The following is a 7,315-nucleotide window of genomic DNA, read 5'->3' on the forward strand; positions in this document are numbered from 1 at the left end:
GACCACCAAGGTAGAGTTGACTTTCTCTTTTACATCTAGATTGTTAAACCTTAAAACATTGTTACAAAATTTAAGAAATGTATTTTATTTCTAACTCTACAGGCCTCTGACTTGTTTTACTATTCATTACAAAGGGGAAAGGACTAATTGGACATAATGGAGTTAAGTTTTTTTTTTTCTTCATTTACCTGCAATTAATGTCAGTGTAATTAAGGATTTGTGATGTGACCATGTTGGATTGTGAGGAATTAGATGGTGTTGACAATAGTATCAACTCACAAAGCGCTTCCTGTCCATCCCTGCTCTTGCTCAGACTGATGTTATTTTTCTCATTTTCCTTTTCGCCTCATATGCTAGTTTCAGTAATATTTTCCTTCTTTTTCTTTAGTTTCATAGATTCATGTTAATCCCCTCCATATTTTCAAGCTTCAGGAGCATTCTTCCACTTTTTTTCTTCCTTTGATTATACTTACGAATTAAAATATTTTTTTGGAAGGGAAATTAGCATACTTGAAGTTTAAAGTCAAAGGTCTGTTGTACCTGACTTTAAAGTGTTGAATGTTCTGAGTCCAAAACATTGTTGCATGTTTTACTTTAAGGTGAATGCCAAATTATCATCAGTAACTAATAATTAATACGTTATAAAGTCAGTTTTTATAGTGTGAAAGTCCAATTCCTAAACATAACTGAATAATTTCATTCTGATTTTTATTATTAAATTGAATTAGATTAACACTTATAAGCATAACAAATACAGAATAAATTATACATATGCTGACCTTTTCTTGCAGTAGCATAATCACACAGTAAAAATCAACTTTTAATTTTAGTGTATTTATTCACTAGGGAAACAATCACAGATATATTTTTACATTACCCAAGCATCAGTAGTCCTCCTGTAAGGTTTTGTACACCTCTCTCTTGCCTTTAGGGTAGCTCTTAGTCATCGGCTATAACATTTCATAAAGTTGGAGCAAATTCCGAAAAGTCTTTTTGTCCATTCCTTTTTTGTTCAGTGTCTTTGTGTCATTTAGTGGGCCTGCCTTATGTACTCCTCTCTTCAGGTTATCCTGAAGGTCTTCGAAAGGATTTAGGTCTGGGGAGTCAGAATGCCATGAAAAAGGTTAATTTTGTGTCTGGTATGCTTTTTCTGTGTTCGTTTGACCTTTTGTTTTGGACGTTGAACGATCTAGTAATGGCTCATTTTCAGTTCACTTGCAGAAGCCACCAATTTTTTGTTCAAAATGTAGAATTATTTGGGAGGGTTTATGAAAGCATGCATTTTACCAAGGTTCTCATAGACATCACAAATTCTTCACATAAGGTTTTATTTTATTAAACACACACACACACGCGCGCGCACCCCCACACGCCCACACGCAAACATCCAAAGACATTTTTTCCATTTAATAAACGCACTTCAGAAGGGTTGGATTTTTCCATGTGGAATTATGCAACTGAAAAATCTCAATTTATTCTTCTGCATGACTTTTCAGATATCTTTACCAGGGCCCATAAGAAATGTGGAAAGTTACTGTATTGTGTTTTCTTGTTTAAAGATCTTATTTTAATTGTTTTTCTTTGGGTTTACATTATCTGCTAACCTGAGGGCTAAATAATATTTTCAAAGTCTAAACCAAGTTGCTATTGTTGCTATTATTCTCTTCTAATCTTATAAACAATGGCAGGACAGATAAAGTCGCTAACTATCAGAAAGTAGGCCGTAATTTTGAATAAACCATGGCAATGCAAACATAAATAGCTTAGCATTAAGAAAATTGTGATTATAATAAAATCTCAATAACACAAATATGGACATCTCGTTTTGAACTTCTGCTATCTCAGATTCTTCAGTGCTGTGCTTATTTATGTTGAAGCTGTGTTGTAAGTAGGACGCTCAGTTCTCTGTTGTTTATCTTTGTGATTAACTCTGTTTTAAAGATTTCTTGCCCTAATTGGTTTATGACCCAACCCCTCTATCACCATCAATCATCTGACTGTAAACTCTGAGACAAAACACAAGATTTTTTTCCCCCCATAATACAGCAGCACGTATTTAACATGTTTTGGCTTATTATGAATGAATTATGACCCCATAGTCTCTATCAATTATCATTTGTGTGACATCTCCTTTTTCAGTGTTTAGGTCTTTCTCCTTCTTGTTGCCACTGTGTACTTGACGTTATCAGTGGCTGTAGTCTAAGCTGGAGCTTTTGACGTCTGAGCAAAATGATTTTAAATCAATCCAAGGACCGAGCTGGGTCAGACTTCTGTGTCAGTTTAAACAGATAGAGACAAGATATCATCTTTAGTTGCACTGACTTACCAAAACAAAGCTTTTAGTCTACGCTCTTGGGAGAATGTCCAAACATGGGACCAGACAAAAGGTCCCATGTTGACATGTTGACAATAAAATGTGGACAATTTTATTGAGAAATCGCTGAAAATGGCATACACTGATCAAAGAACGTGTTGAAATTAAATCTGTAAAGCTGGTGCAACATGCTTATTTGCGTACATTTCACTTGGGTAGATTTTAATCAGTATTTTTGAGTATTAAGTATGGATAAAAGACTCTTACAGAAAGACGCATTTTACCAGTACCTACTAAGTTAGTTCAATTCTATCTACTCAAAACGATCATGTTGATCAGGTTTGTCCATGTTAAAATAAAACCACAAATGTAATTTTTTTTTTCCTATCAACCTTGGTTAAGATGATAATTAACAAGGTTAAGTAGATCAACTTGAAAGGTCTGACTCTAGCATTAGCACTGAGGAGAAACTTTGTAAGTTTTTGGTGTGAAAGTATTTGCCTCCACTACAACCCGTTCTGTGTCCCCTACACTTTTTTCAATCATTACAATGGTTACAACTGTTTAATCTGTAGTTAATATGCTGTAGTGTATTTTTCCTTTAAACTCAGCATAAGCATTCACACACTGTCGGTTTTAAACCTGTGGGTCAGCGAGGGGAGACATGTTGCTGAGTATCACTGCGGCATGCTGGTGTGTGCTAGAATTATGGCAGCAACCAATTTGCACTTTTTTTTTTTTCAAACAAACCAGGTAGGCTAATTTGACTAATATTGTGGGATGCAAATAATAATTTAAAACTACTTAATCCATACCAATATATCATGTTAAACTTGCTAATAGGAATACTAATGATGTTACCTCTGTTGCATCTCTTTCTGGAAAAATAAAATGCTAGGAATAAAGCCAATCATCCTCATTTCTGCACCAAAATTGTGTTTGCTATTTCTTATCACATTTTTTTTTCATTACTATCAAAAGAGCAAAGCCAGGGAGGAGACATGACACCAGAGGCCAGCAGTAAGGATGATGATGCATCGTCTTATCAGGTAAGTAGTGATTATAACTTGCTTTGAAAAATATATCTATTGCAAAGAGAAATCAGTCACAGGGTCGGATTTTCGCATTTAAATAAATAGACTTTGAAGACTGTAAACATTAGTTGCTTAGATTTCTGCAACATAGGTGGTAAAGTTTGTGCTAATCTGAGCATAATTTTTGAGTATATTCTGTTGACTTGTGCACTTACATTTCACTGTTTATATCAATGTTTTTTATTTTGTATTAATAAACGACATGGTTGTTTCATTCAAAAGGTTACATAAATGTATGTATTTATAAAACGTATACACATAAACGTATGTATTTACATTAGACAAAAAGCATCCCCATCAAAATTCCTCTCCAACATGTTCTAAGATAAGACAAAGAAAAGCTGGGTGGATACAAGAGGCAGTTTTCAAATAAATGTATTTATTAAAGGAGAAAAGAGCTATCTAAATCTAAATTGCTCGGACGGCATCACTGTGGAAGAATCTTGGCCCACTTTTCTTTGCTGAATAGTTTGAATTCAGCAAAGAAAGACATATTGGATGTTTTTTGACCATGAGAATTAAGCAAACTCAAAGCTTTTACCACAGGAACGTAATCACATTTATGTTCAGAAATTGACCAGGTTACTGCTAAACCTTTAGCTTGTTTTAGATTATTTCTAAATTATTCAGAAGTGAACCTGCTGGGATGCTTTTGATCATTGTCATAGTACAGAGTAGATCGGTTTCAGCAAGTCGTCCAAATACTGCAACAGTTAAGGAGCCCAAGATTGTCACCTTTTAGCATAGGTGTCAAACTCCAGTCATGGAGGGCCACTGCCCTACAACTTTTATATGTGCCTCTGCTGCACCACACCTGAATAGAATAATTAGGTCATTAGCAAGGCTCTGGAGAACTGATCTACACAGGAAGGAGGTAATTAAGCCATTTCATTCCAGCGTTTTATACCTGTGGCACATCTAAAAACTGCAGGACAGAGGCCCTTGAAGACTGGAGTTTAACAGCCCTGCCTTATAGCCACCAGGTTTAATCCAGATATGATGTCTTCTTTTTTTTAAATGTTGTGTTAGTTTTATGCCTGAAGTAACGAGAAGCACACGTCCAGAAGGTTCCACAATAAGTTAGCAATGGTTTTTGCCTTGAAAATCTGCTATGGATGATATTCAATCTATTATTGTTGAATCATGACCTTAGTTGAGGAGAAGGCCTGTAGTGCTAAGGAAGTTTTTTGTGATCTCCTGGACTCAGCAATGCCGTCTTGGAGTATATTTGATAGACTGCACTGTTTCATGTTTTCTCCATTTGTGGATAATGGGTGTCACTGTGATTTGCCTGAGAGCAAAAGCCTTGGAAATGCTCAGAACACTTCCTAGAACAGACAACAACAACAGATGATTTTGTTCCTCAGCAGTTCTTGAATTACTTTCGATCAGGGCATGATGTCTTGCTTTTAGAAAACTTTTAGCCTATTTCATGTTATCAGACAGATTCTGACAACAGGTTAAAGTGACTTCCCAATTCTAGGTCTGGTCGATCCATGCTGGGTGTGGCCGGTGAATCTGAACTCAGCTTTTTGATCAGTGTCTGATGATCTGGACACTGTAAATCTATAAAGACAAACAGAAGAAATCTGGAAGTGGGTAAATGTCATTTTACTGTGCATCCATGGATGCATTAGAGCTGATTATGGGCCGCAACTTTGATATATGTGAATTGTGAAATCCCTTCATGTCAGGGGGACGAAATACAAACATACTGAACAGATAATGATGGTATTTTTGATGTGCACCTCCATGACTCATATGAGCTTAAAGTTTACTCCACTTTTTGGCATTTTGAGTGCTTGAATTATGTGACCATGTAATACATCTCGGACTCAACATAATGTCTTTTAATTTCTTCTCTGGAACCAGATAAATGACAACATTAACTGAAAAAGAGTGGGTGGAAGGCCACTGTTTGAACTATCCAATTTTCCAGTCCCACAATGGTATTGTGGATCTGGGACAATGACACCCAGATCCACAGCGTCCCTGCCAACACAAACCCTACTTCTGAACAGAGCCACCTCCCTCCCCACAATCCTTTGCTCTGAGTAGGGCAAGGAGAGGAGGTGGGGGACCGAGGGGAGGCCGACGAAAGTCTGAACAGGCCAGAGGAGCGACACACCGGCGCCATGGCGATCCCTAAGACAACTTATCTCCTCTCTCTCAGTGATAGCGCCTGTCAAAATAACAGCCAAGATACACACCCAGCAAGGAACTGGTTAACTTGTAGGCCGTCCAGCTAGAATGCCGGGGTCTTTGTCTTTCCTACATGGCTCACTTGGGCTTGATAATGTCACTGCTGTCTTGGCACCCAATTATATTTAACAGTAATACATAAAGGTACAGATGACCCTCAGCATCACTATCTTCTCTTATTAAGAAAAAATAATTTTATTGTATTTCTGTTACGAAGAGGTGGGACATTTGTATGTAATATATAAAATGAAAATATATTAATGGCTAGATTATGCTTTAAAGCATAGCATCTGACTGGTGGTTGTACATTCAAGTCTTCTAGTAATTGTAGCTCTCAGATTTGTTCAAGAAGCTTCTCGGTGATAATAGCCAGATATGTTCACATCATACAACACTGGGGCAAGAATGCAAATGGAAAAAAAAGAAAGATAAACAAAACAAGCCTAACAAATAAAAAATTCTGAGTTGTGAAAATGAGTTTTTGTTTTCATCAGTCGCATAACTGCAGAGTGGATTAACTGGATAACTGGATTTGAACACGACAGATCTTTTGGCGCCCTCTTGTGGTTGTTCCGCTCCTGTTTTAAATGTCATCAGAAAGTGCCACAATTTAATTTATTATAAAGTTATTTTTAAATATATATATGTTACCATTTATTTAAGTAAAGATAGAAATGCTATTTATTTAACAAACACATCGAATATGACTACATCAATAAAAAAAAAATAAAGGTGAAAAAATAAATTGCTATTCAAATCCATACATTTCTATTCAAACTTGGTGAATGTAGAGTAATTTAAGAATTTATTCTATTTCCAGATCCGGTGTTTATTTTGTCAGCTGTTTTGATCAAATCCAATGGGTCAAATCAACACATCTTAAGACAAGATAAAATAATGATTTTAACAGATTATCAGTAACATTGTAAATGAATATTTTCAAGACTTAAACACAACAATGTATTAAATAAGTATTTGAAACTGGTAAATAATTATAACTCCATTATTTTATTTATGTTTTTACATCATACAATAAAACTTGTGCAATGACCAACTGATGATTACAATAATAATAAAAAAAAGAAGTAGTTATATGCTTTTAACATAATCAGCACAATATTTATTTGTTTGTAAATTTTGATAATTATGAATAAATGGATATATTTATTTAATGTGTTTTGTTTGTTGGTTGTTTTTTTTTCTTTTTTTGTTATTTTGCCACAAATAAATTATATTCAACTACTCAGTGACATATTAAAATGTGATGATTTTCTCCCACAATAATAACAGTTCCAGTTACTTTGAGTAAATTTTTATGTTTTTGGTTTTTTAGGTGATGTTGGCCAAGTACATGAAATTTTAATTATTATTATCGTTTCACCACAAGTTTTCTGTTTTTGACTTCCTTGTTCAGTTGGGCTATCTCATTATGTTATGGATATTATAGGAAAACAAGTGTATGATTATCTATTTCCATACCTATGTGGTAATTTAGGTATTCTCACTTCGCTGATATACTAAAAAAAATTACATTTTATGCTGTTGCTAAATAATTAATTGTTTAAAGTTGAAAAAAAAAAACAAGTTCCCTGACCGGGAATCGAACCCGGGCCGCGGCGGTGAGAGCGCCGAATCCTAACCACTAGACCACCAGGGAAGGTGTTCTATTTGTCCGCACAACATCTTATTGGCTCTCCTACAGTGA

The 7,315-nt window shown here is 35.3% G+C and overlaps 1 non-coding gene across 1 annotated transcript; it reads right to left on the reverse strand.

Moving 5' to 3' along the window:
- Positions 1-7,195: 7,195 nt before the first annotated feature.
- trnae-cuc (transfer RNA glutamic acid (anticodon CUC)) lies at positions 7,196-7,267 on the reverse strand. Its single transcript has one exon. It is a non-coding gene; the product is annotated as a tRNA-Glu (tRNA).
- Positions 7,268-7,315: the final 48 nt, after the last annotated feature.

Source organism: Xiphophorus hellerii, chromosome 15 (assembly GCF_003331165.1).
Source record: "Xiphophorus hellerii strain 12219 chromosome 15, Xiphophorus_hellerii-4.1, whole genome shotgun sequence".
In the NCBI taxonomy this organism is placed as follows: Eukaryota; Metazoa; Chordata; class Actinopteri; order Cyprinodontiformes; family Poeciliidae; genus Xiphophorus; species Xiphophorus hellerii.